The following is a 25158-nucleotide window of genomic DNA, read 5'->3' on the forward strand; positions in this document are numbered from 1 at the left end:
AGGAACTACAGAATTAAGCTGACTTGTTAAACTAGTTCAAAACACTCAAACATATTTATCTAAATTATAATATCATCATCATCAGTATAATTCTTTGATGATAACTCAGAGAAAGTCATATGATCCAGTTATTTTAATTTCTTCTTCTATTTAATATATCTTGTTTAGTAAGAATCCATAGAACATACTGTCATTAATTAATTCACTATATAGTTTTTAAACATCATCTGTAATCTAGCTCTAAAATTAAATATGTGGAGTACAGTTCTGTTTGGCATGCATAGTGTTTATTTTTTAATTTGAATAAGTTCATGCTTGTAAATATGGAATTTTTATATAAAATATGTTGATTTCTAGATTCTCTTAAAAATGAAAAGGTATGAAAATACTTAGCATTTTCACATGACAGCAATTGGCTGGAGCTGAGTAATATGTGTCCTCTTTGAATATGGCAGAAAATTGGCAAGCTTTCCCCAGACCTCTCATTCCCTGTTTTCTTACACACTTATGTTACTTGTCTGGTCATTTGAACATGCACTTCCTGCTCTTATGTATTATAAAATATACAAGGAGTTTTAATAAAGTGGAGTAATAATAGCTTCACTAGATTTTCAAAATTGACCAGAACGTGAGCAGGAAATCACAATGTATGATTTTGTATAATTTTGCTATCTAGCAGAATACCAGTTAAAGTATATCTATACCTAAATATATCTCTTTAAAGCAGTAAGAGAAAGAAAGAATTCAACTCCTTTGTCCATGCCAGTCCCCAGAGGAGAATGACATTGCAAGATATCAATTAGACCATGGTAACCAGTAGGTAGAATCAATATATTCCAAAGGGTCACACACTTACATGCTGCCCTTTTCTTTCTCTTGCTTCCTTTATGAAGTTGGTTAAGTAAATTGAGAGAGGGAGTCTTGTTTGGGTTTGGGGACAATTGATGAATCATGATCATCAGGCCTTGACCAGGCTAATAATAAAATAAAAATATCTCTATCATTTTGCTATGATTTTTTAAGTGTATAGCCCTAGCAGTCACTTCCATTTAGGAGGATTGATTGGAAGAATAGGGCTTAGGCCTTCCTGCATCATCCATCCAAATGCCATAAAATGTTATCTTAATCTATCATGTTCCTTCCCAACTTGTAGGATTCAGTAAGAAGTACTACCTATCTATATACCCATTCATGGCACCAAAATCTTGAGTATAATAATCAAAAAGTTGCTTCCAATGAGCCTATAAGGTCATGACAGTTGCTATAAAATGGAACTTTATGAGGTTGACAAAATTATATATTGAAAAAAATGGACCCTAAACTCTCCTTCAATTTATATTTATATATAGTCATTCATTTTTGTTTTGTTATAAATTCTCACTTTCTCATCACTAAAGATCATCTAAGACAAAAAAAAAAAGAGTATGTCAGGGTAAAATCTAAGTGATCTTTTGTTTTATGCCATTCTGTGGCATCTGGGCTGCAATACCTGCTTCTTGCATTAAGAGCCTTATTACTAATTGAGAAAATGCCCTAGGCTTTGCTTATGCACTTGCTCAAAGAACAGTCTTTTATTATTAGGTCTTTAATAGATTGATTTCTATGCCACATTTCCTTTCTTTTAATATTCTGTGCAAAATTGTGACTTCCTCCATTACAAATAAGAGAAAATTGAGAACTGTTTTGGCTCTCTGTCTCTTTTTCTCCCAAGACACATCGCTGTTTGCTACTCTATTCTCTTTGCCATTTATCAGAATTCTCCTCTGAGCTGTGGCAAAGGGAGGGTCATTTAAACATCATTCTTCGGGAAGAATGAACTGCTGTTTGGGCACTGTCAGGGCACTGTCCTTGTAAAACATTATAAATCTCATGAGCAGTAATTTAAGAGAGCTCATGGATATTATCACACCCAATGCTGTGAAGGGTAACAGTGCTCAGTAAGTGCTTATTAAATGAATCAGTGAATGCATGAATGTGGTTCCTTGAAATGACAGAGTTTTGTTTACATATCTAAAGTAGGATCTGATTCAATAAGAAAACATTGATGTTCAAACACTGGTATGTATTTAAAACAATACCTTAATTACAAAAAACATAAAATTCCACATAGAGATTTGTTTAGCAGTTCTAGAATACTCCTTAGTGTTGCTAGAATTTTAGAGTCTGTTTCATTCCTTTCTAGAAATTTGACCTCAGGACAATGTAGGAAAGAGTTTGCTCAAAGTTGTTTGTTTTTACTGTTGTTTCACATTAACTTAAAAAATATAGAATAATAAGATGATTTTAAGAAATATGACTTAATTTATAAGAATTTAGATTTTATTCTATTTGTATGATAATGTAGGGCCTATCATTAATGACATTTCTCTAAACATTCCCCAGACTTGAGACTAATTTTGGTAGTCAAAGCTAAATAATTTTTTAATTGATATTTAAAGATGAGGGGGGGGAAACTATTTTGTACCTTTACCCATTGATAATCTCTGATAACATTTAATGCATATTCTTATAGAAATTTACTTTTTCCAATTTAAGCTATATTTCAATATTTCTGCTTCTTATTTCACATAAAAAGAAATAGTCTAATATTTGCATGACATAAAGATGCAGCGCTATAAGGGGTCAAGTTCTTGTGCTGTAGATGCATTAGCCTTCCTCAATTTTGTCTGGTTGCAGTCTCTGATAATTTGGGAGCTCTGTTCGATGATCAGTTTGGAGATATGTTCCATTAAGAATCACAAAGTGTGAGAATCCGAATAAACTTCAAAGTCACTTTCACCAACCCCGCATTTTACAGAGAATAAATGAGTGTCAGAGAAGTTAAATGATTTGTGCAATATGATCTAACTAGTTAGTTATAGAGTTGAGAATAGACTAGATCATAAATGATTTTGATCTTATGATTATCTTATGATACTTAGAATTGAATTATGAATAATTGTTCCAAAAATCACTCATGTTTAGTTTTTATTTGATAGAAATTTGGCACTTATTGCAACATCAATGAAAATTCTGTGAATATACAGAGTCAAAAGAGAAATAAATCTAATGCATTTTTTTTCTTAAGAAGTACAGTTGAATGTTAAAGAAAGATTACTGTCATTAGCTAATTTTGCAACTGTATAGGCCAAAGAAATCTATAATAACAGAACTTTGAAGCATGAATGATGTGGAAGAGTTATGGATATTAATTCAGTCTTTCTATGTGGTGTTCAGTGAAATATTAAGCTTTAGAGTCTGTGTGGGAGTGTATCTAAATATAGTTGTTATTTTGCATTTTTATTCTGCAGTTTCTCAGACATATTCATGGCAGAGAGGAGGGAAAAAACACGTCAGCCATAAAGCCATGATTCTCAGTAGAAGGCTGAGAGGTCATTTCTTCACAGCCAAAGCACAGCATAGCTAGAAACAAACACTCTGCTTGGTTCTGTTCTGATTTGGTCTTCCCAGCTCTCCTATCTTTTCTGGGCTGATCTGGGTAGTTTCAAAAGTATATTTTTCCAGAGATACCAACTTTCATGAAAAATTCTTACAGTAACTAATTAGTTTGACTGTAAATTGCGAATTGGTCCACTCTCTATCAGTCCTGTCAACAACCTGAGATGCTGATAGGATGATAGAGATCGATATTAAAAGCTTTAGATTCAACATTGGAAACCTTTGACCCCAAAATTTATGCTTGACCCAAGAGTAAGTTCTGTTTGGCAGATACACCATTTTAAAGTTTTAAAATTTTTACTGTTTTTAGGCAAATCTGTGTATTCTTTAGTTCATCTTTCCTCATTGTCTTTCACAACACATTGGTTTTATTTGCCTGATACAACCACTGCTTAGATGAACCACATCTATCCAAAGTTGTATAACATAGAATCATAGAATTTCAAATATGGGAATAACTTGAGGTCATCCAAATTAAGCCTTGCTTTTTTTAAATAAATAAATGGGCCCAGAGCAATGAAGTAGTTTATAGAAGATGAGACATGAGTAAGAGAAAAGAGGAAACTAACATTTGTAGTGAGCCTGAAATATTCCAGGTAGAGAGCTGGACACAACTCACATCATCACATTTAATTCTGATATTTATCGATGGAAAAAAATGATGCTTATGTTATATTTACACAGTTAAGGAAAAAAAGAAAAAAAAAAATGCAGACTTGAGAGTCAAATAGTGGTCAGTCTGACCTAAAACACATAGTCTTCCAAACAGATCCAAACTCCTGCTTCAGTTCTCATTGAGCTTTCAACCATATCCTGTTGCCAATCAGTTAGGCAGATGATTTGGAATAACTAATTATGCTTGCAGTCTTAAAAATGCACCCATCTGGTAAACCTGCCACATGTTTGCCTTGGATATTTTTGCTTAAAATGCAGGAACATTCCAGAAGGAATCCCAAACTGAAATGTATCTCCTTTCCTGTGTTCTCATCCTGTTTTCAAATATGCCATCTAAAGGTAGTAAAATATAATGATAAAAAGGTAGATATACCATTTTCATCTGGATTAGATTTCTCTGTGGCACTTATTAGCTTCTGGATTCAGGAGGTTATAGGGCTCCACTATTTGAAGGCTACATGGGAAGTTCCTCATTGCCTCATCTTCTTGATCATCTCAGCACATCTGGCTTCCTGGTGTACTTGGGTCCTATCGACCTAATGTAAGTCTGAAGAATACCAAAGTCACTTGCTAACTCACAGCAGCAACAGTTTTTGCTTATACAAGTTTTCTCAGCGTTCACACAGAACCATAACAATTCCTGAGGCTTTTTTTACCTAGGCCTCACACCATTTGATGATAGACAGCTTAACACAAAAAGAGGAAAGCAAATTTTAAAGACCTCTCCCTCTTTGTGTGTCTGTGTATGTTAGGAGGTTGTCAGGCAGAATGCTTAGCAAATGATTTATTAAACTTAAGACAAAAATGAAAGTCTACCAGCCAGTCATACTAGTCACCTTTGGAATGGATATTAGACTGACTTGTAATTTCCCTAAAGATATGTCTAGAAGGTTCATCAGAATCACTTATGAATCATACTTATTATTTAATACAATGGAGGAAAGATTTATTATCTGTTGGGTTTTGAAATATATCCAGTAAAAATTGATGCTAGTTGGACTAGACTTGTGAAAGGAGCTATTAATGGGAGACGAACTGGTCAGTAGAACCACACATACGAAGTGTATTATGAGGGTCTCAGGAGACAGATCAACCTGGATCACAGAACTCAAATATACAGCAGGAAATGTTTTTTAAATAAAAAGCACTGGGGAGCTTGTTAGCTTAAACATAAATTTAAAACTCTTGACTGAAACTACTGAACATTCATAAATCCTTTTGGAAATGATAGCTTCACATCATTCTTTTCAGCTACACAGATGCAGAAGAGGGATACTTGTTCACAAATATGCATAATCATTTTGACATGTCATTGGTATTTTACTTTATGTAGTATATGTATATTTAATCCATAATGATGTATAAATCAAACTGTGATTTTAGTACAAGGAGTTTTAGAATGCTTAATTTTGTAATATAAATAAGTGCACATACATATACACACACACACACACCAAGTGATCCAAGCTGCTTTGTAAATTAAGGCTTTTAGTGAGAGGCATCGATATCAGCCTCATTAGTAGGTAAATGTGGCACCTATGTAGTACCAGTTTGGCCTATATCCTTTGTCCTATTCTGGCATTCATCTGATCTCTCTTATTCATGGTCATTAGCAACTGAGTTAGTGTTTTTCCCCTGGAGTCTGTGTCAGGCTTGGTGGAAAGCTGCTACTTGCTTCTGTTCTATAGAGTAAGAAGCTAAAGGAGAAATCCAAGAGGTGGGCTTGAGGAAACGTCAAATTTGTATCTGGGTACATTTTCTAGGTGATTTCTCCTTCTGATGGAATTGGCAGAAAAGGCAATCTGGGTAAAGCCTAATTGGTTAGAAAACTGTGACACTGGGTAAATTAGATGATTAAAAGTGAATGGTGGAAGAGAGAGCTTAGAAAAATTTTTGAATTCATAAAGGGGTAGGCATGCAGCTTTTGGAGAAATATCTCCATCCTCAGAGTATCATGGAGGGAGCTGTTAAAGCCACTGGCCTGGCATGATGATTTATTCACAGTAGGGTAGGTCATTAGAAAAGTGAAGCATGCCACTAGATTAAGAATGGCAGATAGGTTTTGTCTTAGCTGCCAAGTTTAGTTGATTTGTAGTGGCTGCCTGGAGAGATGTGGACAAAAGGACTCTAAGACCTTATCTAAACCCAGCAGTTGAGTGTCCTGTGATTGATTAGTGATGTCTGCATGGGCACGGAAATGTGAGTTATTGACATAGACCAGGTAATGTTTCTTTCATCTTTGTACCATGTATACTTCTGGAATTGGATAGTTGAATGGATCCACATCTGAGTAATGGAAGTTTAGCTCATCATTCAAACACCTTAATCAGTGACTAATAAAACTCCAGAATTTTTACAACTCTAACAATTGGTTGGTCCAAATAGTTCAAGATGATACAATGGGTTTCTTAAACATGATTTGGTGGTACAGGTGTGTGGTATTTAAGAGCACCAGGAACCTGATATTCAGCATTTTTCTTTAGTATGTACACAAAACCCAAGTTTGAAAATGTGGGCCTGGAATTTGGGGTCAGATTCAGATCAAAGAATACTAACATGAGGCAGATGTGTATTCTTTGAAAAGAATATATCAGTTATGAGAACATGAATATGCTGTGGGTAATAGTCCTATGAACTGGGCTTCAGCACGTAGGTACAGATAGCTCCTCAGCAGAATTCCAAAAAGGCAAATGAGTATGATTTGTCGATTGTCAGTTTAGAGCACTAGGTGGGACAGCAAAGATCTGCAATGGGGCATCACAGTAGGGTCAGCCTAACAGGAAGGAGGACAAAACAATAAGCCTTGCTGTATTGGGGATTAAGCATGAGGAATGGGCTTTGAGTCTGCTTTAAACAGGAGCACCAAAGCCTGGATTGGCCTGATGACTGGGTTATAAATGAACCACTAAATAGGGAAATCAGGAGGCCTTGATATAAGAATATTTGATAAAGTCAGGACAGGGGAATAAAGAGAGAGCATGGCGAACTTGATTTTCTTATATGTGAAGTTAGATAGTTGGCGTTTCAGTGTTTATCCATGTAACAGGTTTTCCCTCTTAAAATTCAGTGTTTGCTGGGAAATGTATTAGATTGTGAGCAGACATACCTTACTATGAATGAGTCTGTTAGATGCTTTCCTATGTATAGACTTTTTGCAAATGGCAAGAAAGCTCCTAGAAGCTGGGAAGAAAGACATAAAAGGACCAGCTTGGGCAAAATGAAAGCTGGAAGTAGGAGGATCCACGAAGACAGGGAAATAGATCTTTTATTTTTTTAATTTATATTTGGTTTTTTTTTTTTTTTTACTATTTTTTTTATATTTTTTTCTTTTTACTATTTTTTTAACACCTTTATTGGAATGTAATTGCTTTACATTGTTGTGTTAGTTTCTGTTGTATAACCAAGTGAATCAGCTATATGTATACATATATCCTCATATCCCCTCCCTCTTGCGTCTCCCTCCCACCCTCCCTATCCCACCCCTCTAGGTGGTCACAAAGCTCCGAGCTGGTCTCCCTGTGCTATGCAGCTGCTTCCCACTAGCTATCTATTTTACATTTGGTAGTGTATATATGTCCATGCCACTCTCTCACTTCATCCCAGCTTACCCATCCCCCTCCCTGTGCCCTCAAGTCCCTTCTCTACGTCTGCGTCTTTATTCCTGTCCTGCCCCTAGGTTCTTCAGAACCATTTTTTTTTTTTTTAGATTCCATATATATGTGTTAGCATGTGGTGTTTTTTTCTCTTTCTGACTTACTTTACTCTGTATGACAGACTCTAGGTCCATCTACCTCACTACAAATAACTCAGTTGCGTTTGATTTTATGGCTGAGTAATATTCTATTGTATATATGTGCCACATCTTCTTTATCCATTCATCTGTCAATGGACGCTTAGGTTGCTTCCATGTCCTGGGTATTGTAAATAGAGCTGCAATGAACATTGTGATACATGACTCGTTTTGAATTATGGTTTTCTCAGGGTATATGCCCAGTAGTGGGACTGCTGCGTCATATGGTAGTTCTATTTTTAGTTTTTTAAGGAACCTCCATACTGTTCTCCATAGTGGCTGAACCAATTTACATTCCCACCAACAGTGCAAGAGGGTTCCCTTTTCTCCACACCCTCTCCAGCATTTATTGTTTGTAGAGTTTTTGATGATGGCCATTCTGACTGGTGTGAAGTGATACCTCATTTTAGTTTTGATTTGCATTTCTCTAATGATTAGTGATGTTGAGCATCCTTTCATGTGTTTGTTGGCAATCTGTATATCTTCTTTGGAGAAATGTCTATTTAGGTTTTCTGCCCATTTTTGGATTGGGTTGTTTGCTTTTTTGATATTGAGCTGCATGAGCTGCTTGATACTTTGGAGATTAATCCATTGTCAGTTGCTTCATTTGCAAATATTTTTTCCCATTCTGAGGGTTGTCTTTTCATCTTGTTTATGGCTTCCTTTGCTGTGCAAAAGCTTTTAAGTTTCGTTAGGTCCTATTTGTTTATTTTTGTGTTTATTTCCACTTCCCTAGGAAGTGGGTCAAAAAGGATCTTGCTGTGATTTATGTCATAGAGTGTTCTGCCTATGTTTTCCTCTAAGAGTTTGATAGTGTCTGGCCTTACATTTAGGTCTTTAATCCATTTTGAGCTTATCTTTGTGTATGGTGTTAGAGAGTGTTCTAATTTCATTCTTTTATATGTAGCTGTCCAATTTTCCCAGCACCACTTATTGAAGAGGCTGTCTTTTCTCCATTGTATAGTCTTGCCTTCTTACCAAAGATAAGGTGACCATATGTGCATAGGTTAATCTCTGGGCTTTCTGTCATGTTCCATTGATCTATATGTTTGTTTTTGTGCCAGTACCATACTGTCTTGATTACTGTAGCCTTGTAATATACTCTGAAGTCAGGGAGTCTGATTCCTCCAGCTCTGTTTTTCTTAAGATTGCTTTGGGGTCTTTTGTGTTTCCATACAAACTGAAATTTGTTTTTCTAGTTCTGTGCAGATGCCATTGGTAGTTTGATATGGATTGCATTGAATCTGTAGACTGCTTTGGGTAGTATAGTCATTTTCACAATATTGATTTTTCCAATCCAAGAACATAGTTTATCTCTCCATCTGTTTGTATCATCTTTAATTTCTTTCATCAGTGTCTTATAGTTTTCTGCACACAGGTCTTTTGTCTCCTAAGGTAGTTTTATTCCTAGGTATTTTATTATTTTTGTTGCAATGTTAAATGGGAGTGTTTCCTTAATTTCTCTTTCAGATTTTTCATCATTAGTGTATAGGAATGCAAGAGATTTCTGTGCATTAATTTTGTATCCTTCTACTTTACCAAATTGATTGATTAGCTCTAGTAGTTTTCTGGTAGCATCTTTAGGATTCTCTATGTATAGTATTATGTCATCTGCAAACAGTGACCATTTTACTTCTTTTCCGTTTTGGATTCCTTTTATTTCTTTTTCTTCTCTGATTGCTGTGGCTAAAACTTCCAAAAGTCTGTTGAATAACAGTGGTGAGAGTGAGCAACCTTGTCTTGTTCCTGATCTTAGTGGAAATGGTTTCAGTTTTTCAACACTGAGAATGATGTTGGCTGTGGGTTTGTCATATATGGCCTTTATTATGTTGAGGTAAGTTCCCTCTATGCCTGCTTTCTGGAGAGTTTTTATCATAAATGGGTGTTGAATTTTGTCGAAAGCTTTTCTGCATCTATTGAGATTATCATATGGTTTTTATCTTTCAGTTGGTTAATATGGTATATCACATGATTGGTTTGTGTATATTGAAGAATCCTTACATTTCTAGCATAAACCCCACTTGATTATGATCCTTTTAATGTGCTGTTGGAATCTGTTTGCTAGTATTTTGTTGAGGAATTTTGCATCTATGTTCATCAGTGGTATTGGCCTATAGTTTTCTTTCTTTGTGACATCTTTCTCTGGTTTTGGTATCAGGGTGATGGTCGCCTCGTGGAATGATTTGGGAGTGTTCCTCCCTCTGCTATATTTTGGAAGATTTGAGAAGGATAGGTGTTAGCTCTTCTCTAAATGTTTGATAGAATTCACCTGTGAAACCATCTGGTCCGGGGCTTTGTTTGTTGGAAAATTTTTAATCACACTCTCAATTTCAGTACTTGTGATTTGTCTGTTTACATTTTCTATTTCTTCATGGTTCAGTCTCAGAAGGTTGTGCTTTTCTGATTATTTGTCCATTTCTTCCAGGTTGTCCATTTTATTGGCGTATACTTACTTGTAGTAATCTCTCATGATTCTTTGTATTTCTGCAGTGTCAGTTGTTACTTCTCCTTTTTCATTGGTAATTCTGTTGATTTTAATCTTTTCCCTGTTTTTCTTGATGGCTCTCGCTAGTGGTTTATCAATTTTGTTTATCTTCTGAAAGAACCACCTTTTAGCTTTACTGATCTTTGCTGTCGTTTCCTTCATTTCTTTTACATTTATTTCTGATCTGATTTCTATGATTTCTTTCCTTCCGCTAACTTTGGTGTTTTGTTTTTTTGTTCTTCTTTCTCTAAATGCTTTAGGTTTAAGGTAAGATTGTTTATTTGAGATTTTTCTTGTTTCTTGATGTAGGATTATATTACTATAAATTTCCCTCTAAGAACTGGTTTTGCTGCATCCTATAGGTGTTGGGTCATCGTGTTTTCATTGTCTTTTATCTCTAGGTATTTTTTGATTTCCTCTTTGGGTTCTTCAGTGATCTCTTGGTTATTTAGTAGTGTATTGTTTAGCCTCCATGTGTTTGTATTTTTTACTTTTTTTTCCCTGTAATTGATATCTAGTCTCATAGCATTGTGGTCGGAAAAGATACTTGATCTGATTTCAATTTTCTTAAATTTACCAGGGCTTGATTTGTGACCCATGATATGATCTGTCCTAAAGAATGTTCCATGAGCACTTGAGAAGACAGTGTATTTGGTTGTTTTTGGATGGAATGTCCTATAAATATCAATTAAGTCCATCTTGTTTAATGTGTCATTTAAAGTTTCCATTTCCTTATCTATTCTCATTTTGGTTGATTTGTGCATCGGTGAAAGTGGGGTGCTAAACTCCCCTTCTATTATTGTGTTACTATTGATTTCCCCTTTTATGGCTGTTAGTATTTGCCTTATGTATTGAAGTGCTCCTATGTTGGGTGCATAAATATTTACAATTGTTATATCTTCTTCTTGGATTGATCCCTTGATCATTTTGTAGTGTCCTTCTTTGTCTCATATAATAGTCTTTATTTTAAAGTCTATTTTGTCTGATATGAGAATTGCTACTCCAGCTTTCTTTTGATTTCCATTTTCATGGAATACCTTTTTCCATCCCCTCACTTTCAGTCTGTATGTGTCCCTGGGTCTGAAGTGGGTCTCTTGTAGACAGCATATATACAGGTCTTGTTGTTGTATCCATTCAACCACTCTATGTCTTTTGGTTGGAGCATTTAATCCATTGACATTTAAGGTAATTATTGATATGTATGTTCCTATTACCATTTTCTTAATTGTTTTGGGTTTGTTATTATAAGTCTTTTCCTTCTCTTGTGTTTCCTGCCTAAAGAAGTTCCTTTAGCAGTTGTTGTAAAGCTGGTTTGGTGGTGCTGAATTCTCTTAGCTTTTGCTTGTCTGTAAAGGTTTTAATTTCTCTATAGAATCTGAGTGAAATCCTTGCTGGGTAAAGTAATCTTGGTTGTAGGTTTTTCCCTTTCATCACTTTAAGTATCTCCTTGCCACTCCCTTCTGGCTTGCAGAGTTTCTACTAAAAGATCAGCTGTTAACCTTATGGGAATTCCTTTGTGTATTATTTGTTGCTTTTCCCTTGCGACTTTTCATATTTTTTTCTTTGTATTTAATTTTTGATAGTTTGATTAATATGTGTCTTGGCATGTTTCTCCTTGGATTTATCCTGCATGGGACTCTCCACTTCCTGGACTTGATTGACTGTTTCCTTTCCCATATTAGGGACGTTTTGAACTATAATCTCTTCAGATATTTTATCAGTCCTTTTTTTTTTCTCTTCTTCTTCTGGGACCCCCATAATTCGAATGTTGGTGCATTTAATGTTGTCCCAAAAGTCTCTGAGACTGTCCTCATTCTTTTCATTCTTTTTTCTTTTTTGTGCTCTGTGGTAGTTATTTCCACTATTTTACCTTCCAGGTCACTTATCCGTTCTTGTGCCTCAGTTTTTCTGCTATTGATTCCTTCTAGATAATTTTTCATTTCATTTATTGTGTTGTTCATCATTGTTTGCTCTTTAGTTCTTCTAGGTCCTTGTTAAACGTTTCTTGTTTTTTCTCTATTCTATTTCCAAGATTTTGTATCATCTTCACTATTATTACTCTGAATTCTTTTTCAGGTAGACTGCCTATTTCCTCTTCGTTTGTCTGGTCTCTTGGGTTTTGACCTTGATCCTTCATCTGCTGCATATTTCTCTGTCATTTCATTTTGCTTAGCTTACTGTGTTTGGGGTCTCCTTTTTGCAGGTTACAGGTTCTTAGTTCCCGTTGCTTTTGGTATCTGCCCCCATTGGGTAAGGTTGGTTCAGTGGGTTGTGTAGGCTTCCTGGTGGAGGGGACTTGTGCCTGTGATCTGGTGGATGAGCCTGGATCTTGTCTCTCTGGGGGGCAGGACCACGTCTGATGTTGTGTTTTGATGTGTCTGTGAACTTATTGTGACTTTAGGCAGCCCCTCTGCTAATGGGTGGTGTTGTGTTCCTGTCTTGCTAGCTGTTTGGCATGGGGTGTCCAGCACTGGAGCTTGCTGTTTGTTGAATGGAGCTGGGTCTTAACATTGAGGTGGAGATCTCTGGGAGAGCTCTCACCCATTGATATTACATGGGACCAAGAGATCTCTGCTGGTCCAATGTCCTGAACTTGGCTGTCCCTCCTCAGAGGCTCAGGCCTGACACCCAGCCAGAGCACCAAGACCCTGTCAGCCACACAGCCAGGTACATGGGGAGTTTCTTGCCTTTTGGGAATTCTGAGCTCTTCTGCCAGCATTCAGTAGGTGTTCTGTAGGAGTTTTCCCACATCTAGATGTATTTTTGATGTATCTGTGAGGAGGAAGGTGATCTCCATGTCTTACTCCTCCACTATCTTGAAGGTCCTCCCAGGAAATAGATCTTTGATAAATGAATTCTTGAACAAGGGACTTATTACTGGATGCAGAAAACAGATAAAAGTTTTCCAGAATATTTAGTAGAAATGGTGATTGATGAAAATTATTCCTGGCATGATTCAAGTATCTCTAGGCCTTATTAGGTACCCCAGAGGCTGCTCTTGGGCTATATTTAAAAGTAGTGCTACAAAGTAGTTCTGGTTTGTCTAGGACTTTCCTGCTTTTAGTAGTTAAGTTCTGTGTTCCAGGAATGCCCTCACTCCCAGACAAATAAGGATGATTGGTCACTCTCAGAGAGGTAAAATGTAGCTCTATTCTGGGGAAGGGGGAAGTAGGACTTTTAGAAATTTTGGAATACCTGAAGTTGATCTTTGCTTGAAAAGCCTAGCAGCAATATCAGGGTCCTCAGGTGTCAGTGAAAAAACCACTTTGTCCTATTCTGTCCCATCTATTAGAAGGGGTGTGTGTGTGTGGGGGTGTTTATTTATGTGTAGGGGGGCTTTGTTCCATTTTTCAAGGTCCGTTGTCTAGGCAAGCTAAATAGGCAACCTTTCTTTTTGGTTAGCAGCAAAATTAATATTTACAAAATCAGTGTACCAGCCTCCCTCAAGGAGTATCATGACTGAATTTGGTTTGGAGTACAGTAATTTAAGATGAACATCTGATACATGTTAATATACTAATACATGTTTTAGGGCTACTGTTGTTTTTATTAGAGGTGCAGGAATCATTATTCATCATGCTCATTATTTTGTATATATTGAATTAGATTTTTGGGTTTGATTATGATCACACTCTTCCATTTTGTATAATTAAAATTGTTTTTCTATATAAAAGAAGAATCCTATTAACCACCTCATATTTGACTTTACTTGTTTATATTTGGTAAGCTTCTCACCAGTATCCTGGCTTTGAAAGTTCATCAGAAATTTAAGTGATAAATCCAATTAGCAAAGAAAATCTCTACCAAATGTTGTTTGATAGAAGACAATAAATAATAGTGCTTGAATTAGAGTATAAGGAATGAAAACACAAAGCCAAAATTCACTTTAAGTCTTTAGGAAGAGGCACAGTAGCCATTTTGTTTTTCAAAATAGTTGAAGCAAATAATTTGGGAAATGAATTTCTCTAGCGTTTGGCATTTTGAGTTTAATTGTTATCAATAAATCCATATATTACTTGAAAGCTGCTGAAAAATTGACAGTTACGCACTAAATAAAAGTAGATCAAGAAAGTGGGGAGCTACATGTGGCATCATCAGTTTACTTTGAGATATCCCAAGTACTTTCAATGATCAGTTCTCAGATTCTTTGAAATTATTTTAGTTTTGGTTAGTTAGTATATTTAAGTGAGCAGAAAAAGAGTTATATTTTAGTGTGGATGTATGCACTTATGTTTGGCTGTGCGTTTCCTTATTTACTTAGTAGAAGTGGGCAGACGTAGCCATGGACAAGATTAAAAAGATGTATTTTGGTGTGAATATTATGTGCTGAGTTTATTGACATGATGTCTTAGGCCAAAACCACATACTGGGTCAAATGCTAATATGTATCCTAGTGACTTTAAATTGTATACTGAAAACCCAAATTTCTCTATAAGTACCTCAGCGATCAAAAAGCTATGTGGGAGGTGAAGGATCAGAGGTGGAGAGAAAAGACCACGTATGGATCTGTCATATTTCCCTATTTCTATCAGAGAAACACTAGTTTTTATTATGGTAATTACTAACATTTTATTTAGCACAAAGTTGTGTGGTTAAAAAAGAAAAAATAAAGATTTCTACTGTAGAATAATGGGCCTTCAGACACAAGGTATTAGTTTAATCTTGACTTCCTAGCATTGTAGTACTTAAACAAGACATATTTCTCTAATCTTCTAGGAGATAAATAAAAGTAATAATACATGTCATATTTGAAAATTAATTATTTGCAAAATTTACTGAAAACAGTTTAAACTCTTCTTGCAGTTTACATACATCACCTTACTTGTATTTCCGAACCTCTTATCTAATTGTTTCTAACCACTCTTCAGCCAACGAGACACCCTGCCATTGCCAGCATTTTTCATATTCCCCCGTCTTTGAAATCTTCTCAGATGTGTGTCCTTAGAGGGGACTGGCATTTTGTTTTCCCTCCTTTCTATCCACCTTTCAAAATCCTGCACATCTTTTCAATTTGACCTTAAATATCATCCCTTTTCTGAAGCTTCTCTGATCACTCTACACGTGATATTTTCCTCCTCTGATAATCGTGCAGAATTTATACGTCTCATGTGGTGTGTTTTTCTCTTTGTTCTATGTTATTTGCATTTGCATAGTTTACTTTTCTAACCTACAATTGTAAGCAAGTTAAGGACCTTAAGGTAGGGACTTTAAGTAAGGACAAATTTGCATTAAAATGTTTTAGTCTGTCTCCTCTTGAAATTGTCAACAACTGTGAAAGATTTGAGGTTCTTACCTTACTTGCAAATTAGCCATTTAGGCTGTAACTTTCTGGCCAACGACATGAGATGCCTGATTCAGAGACAAGAGAGAGTTTACTCTAAAAATAGAACTACCATACAATCCAGCAATCCCACTACTGGACATATACCCTGAGAAAACCATAATTCAAAAAGAGTCATGTACCACAATGTTCATTGCAGCTCTATTTACAATAGCCAGGACATGGAAGCAACCTACGTGTCCACTGACAGAAAAATGGATAAAGAAGATGTGGCACATATATACAATGGAATATTACTCATCCATAAAAAGAAATTGAGTTATTTGTAATGAGGTAGATAGACCTAGAGTCTGTCATACAGAGTGAAGTAAGTCAGAAAGAGAAAAACAAATACTGTATGCTAACACAAATATATGGAATCTAAAAAAAAAATGGTTCTGAAGAACCTAAGGACAGGACAGGAATAAAGATGCAGATGTGGAGAATGGACTTGAGGACACGGGGAGGGGGAAGGGTAAGCTGGGATGAAGTGAGAGAGTGGCAGGACATATATACACTACCAAATGTAAAATAGATAGCTAGTGGGAAGCAGCCTCATAGCACAGGGAGATCAGCTCGGTGCTTTGTGACCACCTAGAAGGGTGGGATAGGGAGGGTGGGAGGGAGACGCAAGAGGGAGGAGATATGGGGATATATGTATATGTATAGCTGATTCACTTTGTTCTAAAGCAGAAGCTAACACACCATTGTGAAGCAATTATACTCCAATAAAAATGTTAAGGAAAAAAAAAGAGTTTACTACTCAAAGTAATAGCAGTAGCAAGACCATCAGGATTTTCTTGTACATGTTCCCTAATTCCAAATTTCCCCAGGAAAAGGTAAAGAGGCTCAGATGTATGGTGAACAGTCAGTTGTAATACAGGAGAGGAACCTTGAGCTTAGGGAACTTTATCTTTTATGTTGAATAGTAAGCATGCCATCCCATCGCTCCTAAGGGAGCCACTATCTGTACTAATAGTTTGAAGCAAAGATACTCAGTGCCTCTGCTCATAAGACAAGACAAAGTATGAGAAGCCCAAGGAGGATTGTCTCACAAAAGAAATATTCATTCAGTGAAGTATCTTGTGAGCACCTCATATATGCCATAGTTCTAGGGACCAAGAAAGGTTACAAGGCAAACAGTAAGCCTTTGTTCCCAGAAATCTAACTGGAAAAAATATGAATGGATGGGAGCTTTGGGATATCACATTAACAGTTCAGTGCATCTTTCTGAATGTAGGAATGATTTTTTTCTGTTTAATTTTAGCCTTGTATTATATTTTCCTCTGTGATGGTAACAACCCTCTTGTCTTATTAACTCCTACAGTTACATATTAACACATTATTAGAAAGTGTTATGCAATTTTTAACTACAGCGGTCATGTTTAGCAAGTAGTTAGTACAAATATTACTATACATTTCACTTTAAGTATTTAGATTTTGATCTGGGATATTTGATAAATTTATTTCACTTTATATATGAAAAAATGATTCTCATTATTGAATAAACTAATTAGTGACAAAAATCTGAGGAGCCAACTCTCTCCCCATTTTAGTAGGAAGTTGAACCTGCTTACTACTGCCATAACTGCTACTATTACTACTACTACTGATTTTAAAATTAAAACTTAAAAAAAAATCATTAAAAGGTATTGCTAATTGTTATTGCATACTGTCACAAAATAAAAGATTTAATTTTTTATCTAAATTATGAACTTAGTATTCCATGTCAGAAGCAAAGCATCACAATTCATATTATCAACAGAAACACTGAAAATATCTTATTTCCCCATCAATATCTCTCCTTTGTAATGGTGAGACATGGAGCGTGACTAATTTGACTGCTTCTCACAAAGTGATCTCACTTTGTTTCATAGATTCCTTTATTATGGCTGATTGTTAAGGGAGGTGTGACTGCATTTCAGGAAAACAATGCTGCTTCCCCAACAGAAGTATGACATAGTCAGAGGGTTCAAAAGGTAAAAATCAGTTATTTTGTTTAGCCTGTACTGGGCTGTTCTCTGCTCTTTGAAAGTTTTGCAGGAAGCGAATTAATGTAATAGTTTTTACAGTCTGTATAGTATAAAATAGACTCAGATTAAGCTAGCAGACTTGTTATTTGACAGTTTATAAAATATTTTAGTATCTTTTTGGCAGTAGCAGTTTGAATGTTGGCAAATGTACACATTGCTTGCAGTTTCAAAACCTTGTAATGACTATTTTCCACTGTAAGAGCAGAGAGCTAAAATTTGGATAAACCACTTAGACTTGTGAACTCTGACATGCATGGCAACAATGTCTTTGTAAAAGAATTTTGTCAAGTATTGGAGCTCCTACTAATAGCACATCCATCTTTCTGCACACCATAAATCTTAAGAAAATTTCTATTACTCTGCAATTTGTCTGGCTTATGCTATTTATTAGCCATTTTATTCTGCTGCTTTAAGAAGTAATGTGATGTTCATTTTATTGCTGGTTCAATAAATTGTTAATTATAATGCAGTGATTGCAGCTGACGTGATTTAAAAGCCACATTAGCACTATAGCATTAAGTTTTAACTATTTTACCCTTCAATTCCCTGTTTATACAACAGTAAAAGGAAAATAGCCTTAGACTAATTTAAAATGAAGGTACTTCTATCTATTGATCACATGACACATTAGAAACTTTCTTTTTTTTAATAAAGGTTACACTTTAGTCTTGAAAAAGAGGGGGGAAATGAATGAAGAATACACAGTTGAACACTTAAGAGAAGCGTATGATTCGAAGATAGGTAGAACATGAAGAAGTTAGCTATAGTATATTTACGTCCTCGTAAGACATTTGGTCCTGCCCAAAACATCCATAAGATATTTGGTCCATGCCAAGAGGTCCTTGAAATTTGGTCCTGTCAAAAACATCCATGAGCATATTTTGTCCGTTCCAAGTGGTTTTTGACAGGACAAAAAGGACATTTTGGCATGAGCTAGATGTCTGCTATCTACTCCAAATGGTCAAACATAAAGCATCATGAGCAGCCCTGTTGTATTCCTCTTCAGGCTCAAACTAACCTAGAACTTTACCGCTTGCCTAAAATAGTGAATCACAGCCTCATATTCTACATCTTCAATGATTTGTTAAATCACATTCTCCTAAACATGGAAATTGTGGTATTTGCTATACCACACACATTATGTTCTTCTCAATGTAATTTCAGAGTGTAAATTCTGTCTTTTCATCTAAAGTATGGCTTTTACTCACTAGCTTCAGTTCACTGAAGTCAAGGATTTTGCTCCATGCTTGTTGGCCTCCCCTCTTCCCCACTACCTCACTCAGAATCCTACAAAATCCCAGGTATAATATCAACTCTTCAAATAAATATATTGGTTCCAGAGCCTTTCTCTAAGGCTTTATTTGTGCATTTTGAATCTTGGATGATCTATGATGTATTGACCATATTGAACATGCCATTAATGCCAGTAAATAAGCTCGACTTTCTTTGAATTTTGGGATTCAGTTTGCAAAACAGGGAAAGGAACAAGGAGTTGGATGATTTGAGTGTCTTTGTGCTTCCTCCCTATCCCCCCTCCCTTGACACTGTGGGCACCTGGGCAAATTGATTAACTCTTCTATGATTTGTGTTCAACATTGTGATGTTTTATTCAACAGCCGCATACAAAGGAAGTACCATGTGCCAGGCACTCTTCTAGGTGTGACTTGCGGATACCCTTGGAAAGATTACCTTCTAGTTGGGGTGGTAGGCAAGTAGATACCTAGATTCCTTTGATTTTTTCCCCCTGAAATAAAACATTGATCCAGACAATTTATAAATCATTATTCTGTGCTTTCTGTAGCATTGGGTTCTCTTTCTTTTTAGTGCCTTGTCATATTTTATACACATACATATATATATATATATATTATAACGTGGATGCAATCTATGTGTTCTTGCTTAAATAGAGAATTAAATAATTATTTATAGGGCTGTAAAGTATTGGAGATAAAAAAAGGACATTTAAGGCCATTTAGTTTGTAACTCTACTACATTAGGATAATTTGAGATTTCAAATCATACAGCTCTTTTGGCCCTCCCTTCCAAAATTCTGATTCAATACCTTGGGGTGAGACCTTGGAGTCTGTATTATCTGAACTCTCCCTAGGTAAAAGCCATTGACCTAGCTCACCTCTTCCATTTTACTCCATAGAAAAACTGAGGCCCAGGTTAGGGTTTTCTTGTTCAGCATGTGGCAAGCCTTCCCCCTCTGGATCTTAGCGCTTGCCGTCCTCCCTGCGTGGAAAGCTCTTCCCCTAGCTTGCCCGTGGACTGGCTTTTCCTTCTCCCTCAGATCTCACCTCCTCAGAGAGGCTTCCCACAAAGTGCTCCCTTCCATTCACTGCCTTTTAAAAATTTGTCCAGATTGGTAATTACCTTGTTTAATTGTTGGTTAATATCTCTCCCCTACTGCAGTGTACACACTGCTAGGGCATAGCAGGCGACCGCACGACTGCACATACCTGTGGAAAGAATGAATGCATGCATGCTTGTGTGTTTTGCTCAAAGTGGGATAAATTGTTAACAGTGGTAGAGGTAAGACTATAGGCTCAGTGTCCTCACCAACAAGGCCATGATGCCTCCCTTTCGCAGTCTCCTGTTGTCTTTTACAGTTGGATGAGATTTTTTAAGTTGCTTGGTCCGAAGTGGTTATTTTTTAGTTGAGAAAATTGTGCCCCAGGCCACAGGGTTTGAATGTCTCGTATGTATAATTAGTGGCTTAATTAGGAACAAGAACTTAGGTACTTTATCTGTTGATCCAGTGGTCTCTTTTATGTAATTTAGCCTGTGTTTTATGTAAATATGTTGTTTTGGCAGAATTATTCAGATTTTCCCAATCACTTTTTTGAATATAAGGATATAGCTTTTGTCCATAGAGAAGATATGTCTAGTAACACTCTGTTTAATCATTTCTGTGCGTATGTGACTGTTGAAAAAAAGTCATCTGTCAACATTTTTTTAGCTTTCAGCACATCTGTGGTCATGATCATGCACTTGTGACCTGCAGATATAAAGCAATGGGTGCTTATTCCTCTCTTTCTTTAAAAGAAGAAACTTCCCTGCAGCTCTGGATTGACAAAGTGAAATGGCATTTCTCTCTCAATAGTGCATTACTCTTTGTAAAATAATCAGTCTCTCTGAAGATTCTGCTAACTCTATATTACTTAACTGTAGATTCAATCTTAAAATTTCTTTTTCAGTAATCCATTTTGAGAAGTCAACCACCCATCTGATAATTTGAATTTTTTTTTTTTTTTTTTTTTTTTTGCGGTACGCGGGCCTCTCACTGTTGTGGCCTCTCCCATTGTGGAGCACAGGCTCCGGACGCGCGGGCTCAGCTGCCATGGCTCACGGGCCTAGCCACTCCGCGGCATGTGGGATCTTCCTGGACCGGGGCACGACCCCATGTCCCCCGCATCGGCAGGCGGCCTTTCAACCACTGTGCCACCAGGGAAGCCCGATAATTTGAATTTTTACGTTGATTTAGGGAGCCCTCCTTTTTACACAGTCTTTTAACAGTATCTTCAATATAAAAGCAATATTTATTTTGTGTTTTTGCACCTCTGCTTAGGTTTTTCTGTTCCTCTTGGTCAAGTTATACTATTCCCAACTTCTTGTCTATGTAGCATTGGGAAAAGGAGGCAAGAAGAGTACGAAGAAGAAAAGAATTTCCTTTCCTTCATCCCTTGCTCACAACCCAAATCTGGGTTTTAGAATCTGTTTATTCATTTATGATCCCACTTAACCTGGCTAGTATACTCCAGATCATGCAGCTGGCACGTTAAAACAAGCCTCCAGGGTTAATATGTGTTACGATTGTAGACATTTAATTCTAAAATTGGAGATAGTACACAGTGCAGGCAAGAAAGAACACTTCAAAATTCTTTCTTATACAACCATTTTTTATAAGGTGTTTGAATTATATTAGGACAAAATGTCTTAAATGACCAGAAATCTGCATAGACTCTTCTTTTATTTCATTAATCCATTTAAGGAGTTTTTAGCCATAGTGGTATGTCTCAGGGTGCTTTACTCAGATTCCGTATAGGTGGAACCCAATACCCATGTTTTTTAAAAGATTCCCAGTTGACACTAATCTCATTATTTTAGGGCATCATCCTGCAGCTTTACCAGATTAGAACCTTTGTTTCTCTCTTACATGTAATTTTAAAGAATCTTTAACTCCACAAACCATAGTCCTGTGTGCTACATAAACCCAGATCAAAATACATCCCTTTGGTTTTGTTTTTTTGTTAAATAGTATTTATTTGTTTGTTTGTTTGTTTGTTTGTTTATTTATGCCACACCGCCTGGCATGTAGGATCTTAGTTGCCGACCAGGTATTGAACCCGTGCCCCTTGGCAGTTGAAGCGTGGAGTCTTAACCACTGGACTGTCAGGGAAGCCCCAAAATACATCCATTTGAAATGAGCTTGAGGAAGGGTATGGGCATTATTCAGTTAATGGATGTTCCCAAATTACTGTGAACAGGCTTTATGTTTTCTAGCTTCCTGTAGCTGCACAAATGGCCATGACTGCTGGGGCGGAAGGCAGGTGTGTGTCAAAGCTATAATAGCCAGTGTCCTACTGCTGTTCATGTGATCTGTACAGAGTATTCACTATGATTTCTTCTTCTTTCTGGATTCTAATTTTATTTTTTCTGTTTGTGATTTCATCTCCTCTCCTAAGTGTGATATGTGTTATCATTTAACTGATTCTGATCTCCAAGTTCCCTCAAGTGTAATACTTCATCCCTCCTTCAAAATTGCTTACATTATTTTCAGTTACTTAAGATAAATAACTCATTTGTTCTTATATAGGCCTCAGAATCCTAAACCTTGGTGGAAACCTCTTGTTATTATCAGCATTATCATGTTCTAATAGGAGCTATGACCGTATCTGGGGTAGATCAGGAAGTACACTGGGTACATTATTGGCCTTACATGTTATCTAACTGAAGCCTTATATATATATATTTTTTTTAGAATGATCATTTTGTTTTGCCTTATAGTTGACTGTGTCAGTTTCACTTGCTAGATTGTTACCTTAAAACCATTCACCATGCATTAGTTTTCTTTGTTTAATTGTAAGGTTTTTTATCTAAGAAATGCAATTTGAGTTTCAAATTTTGGTTGTTAATAATTGCTATATATCATCTTGATAATTACCCCCAAGCTCTGCATGTCACCTCTGCATATGCTCAGAACCTAACCAGAACATTTCTTAGTTCTTCTGTTTACCTGGTAATAGGATTGTACCAGGATGCTATGGAAATCAGAGGGAAAGTTATTCACTCTTCACTTTTATGACATTTCAACTGAATGTCTCATAGTATCTCGACTTTAATGTGTTTGGCCCTGGCACTTTGATCTGTAATGTTCCCACTCTGAAATCTTTCTCTGTTTCCATAATTGGCACTAATATTCTCCCAGTTGCTCAAGCCAGAACTATAGTAGTCATTCTCAGTTGTTCCCTAACACCTCATATTCAGTCCACCACACAACTCTGTTTATTCTCCAAAGTATATCTAAATTCCAGGCAGTTTTCCTTTTTTCAACATCCATAACCTTTTCTTTGATATCATCATCTCTTACCTGCTAACTAATTCCACTTAATTTCTTGCCCTTTCCTCATTCATAATCCATTTTCTTCCTGGCAACAAGAGTGATGTCTTAAGGTAACAAATAAGATTATGACACTACAATGCTCTGTACAAACTGGCCTCTCATTTCATTGCTCACTTCACGTTGAGTCATTTTCCCCACTTCTCAGTGCACATCAACAACATTTTCCCTTCTTCTGTTCTGAAAACACATTGACACTTTTGCCAGCTTAGATCCTAACAAATGCTGTCTCTTCTGCTTGAAATGTTTTCCTTTTTACTCTTTCTACAGGTAGCTGTTTTCAATTGTTTAGGAAGATTTTGACTAATGTGCGTAGAATGGATTGTGTTGGCTGGCGGGGGGAGGAGAAATGGTGGTGTTCTAGCTAAGGGTGGTATTAGCAGATAAGAAAATCACTGAACAAATTCAGAATAAATTCTAAAGCTAAAGTTGATAGGATTTGATAAGAATTAGTTACATAAGAGAGAAAGAAAAGTTTAAGGATGTTTCCTAATGTTTTGGCTAAAGTTGGTGATAACATTCACTGAGCAAGGAGAACTTGAAGGAAAAGATTTAGGCGATGCTAGTGGTAAAACAAAAGGAGCAAACTCATTGTGAGGAAAATCAACATTGAATTTTGACCTGTTGAATGGGGAAGGTGTGGGTGATGGAGAATTCAAGAGTGAATCCCATGTCTGGCTGCAATAAGATACTGTGTCATGGAGGAAATATTGATCCAAGGGACACTGGAAGAGGAGCAGTTCTGGGAGAAAGTGATCAATCAAGCAGCAGTGGAAACTTGGCACTGAAGAAAAAGGTTAAGGTTAGGACTATAGGTTGGAGAACGGTCAGCTTATTGATAATAACTGAAGCCAAGGAAATAGGCAATCTTACCTAGAATTCAGTGAAGCTTAGGATAAAACCAGAAGGGTTGAGTAGAGAGGAGCCTAGCAAACAAGACCTAAAATTAGGATCCAAGAATTACTAGGATAGTATGCTGATGTTGTGGAATAACGATTAAAACAAAAAGAGTTTTGAGAACATAGACTATAAATGGAATGAAGTCTTCCCTAAAGCAATTCCACCCTAGTTAGGTTTGGATAAATCACAATATAAGAGATGTGATGAAAGGGCTTTCTTTCCTATGATACATGGCAGATAAGGTGCTGTTTATGGGCCACAGTGTTGATAAAATTTGTTTCCTTTAGTGGAAATGCCCTACAGATTCTGAATGGCATCCATATGGAAGCAAGGTATTGTGACTCTTAATAGGTCATTAAAATGTTCATTAAAAAATATTGGCTGTTTAAATGAAGTACCTTAAATAAAAAGAGAGATTTGGGAGCCAGCTCTGTGTTAGATACTGGGTTTAGATAATAAATAACTCAAACTTCCTTTTCTTCAAGAGTTCAGTATAATGGGAAAAGCTAGCAGATAACATCTCCATGAACCAACTAAAAATAAATTGTAATAACTTTTATAATAAAGTTATGAACAAATAGCTATCTAAATATATAGGAAAATAATTTTGTCTATGGTAGGGAAAAGCAATTTTGATAGTGGAAGTAATATTCTAGCTGGCATTCTACACACTGGCATATCTTCTTTTGTTTTAAAGTTTTGTTTAATTTACACAGATGTTCCTAAATTGTTTGGGGTAATAATTTCCTTGAGAATCTGTCAAAACATATACCCTCTCTCCATAGGAAATGGACATTTGCAGCCATTCACAAAATTTCCAATATATAAGGACTTCCTGGGCCAATTATGATATTACAAAAATAAATGGAGACCTTCAATGTGTGGTTTTAATTT

Source organism: Tursiops truncatus, chromosome 7, assembly GCF_011762595.2.
Source record: "Tursiops truncatus isolate mTurTru1 chromosome 7, mTurTru1.mat.Y, whole genome shotgun sequence".
Lineage (NCBI taxonomy): Eukaryota > Metazoa > Chordata > Mammalia > Artiodactyla > Delphinidae > Tursiops > Tursiops truncatus.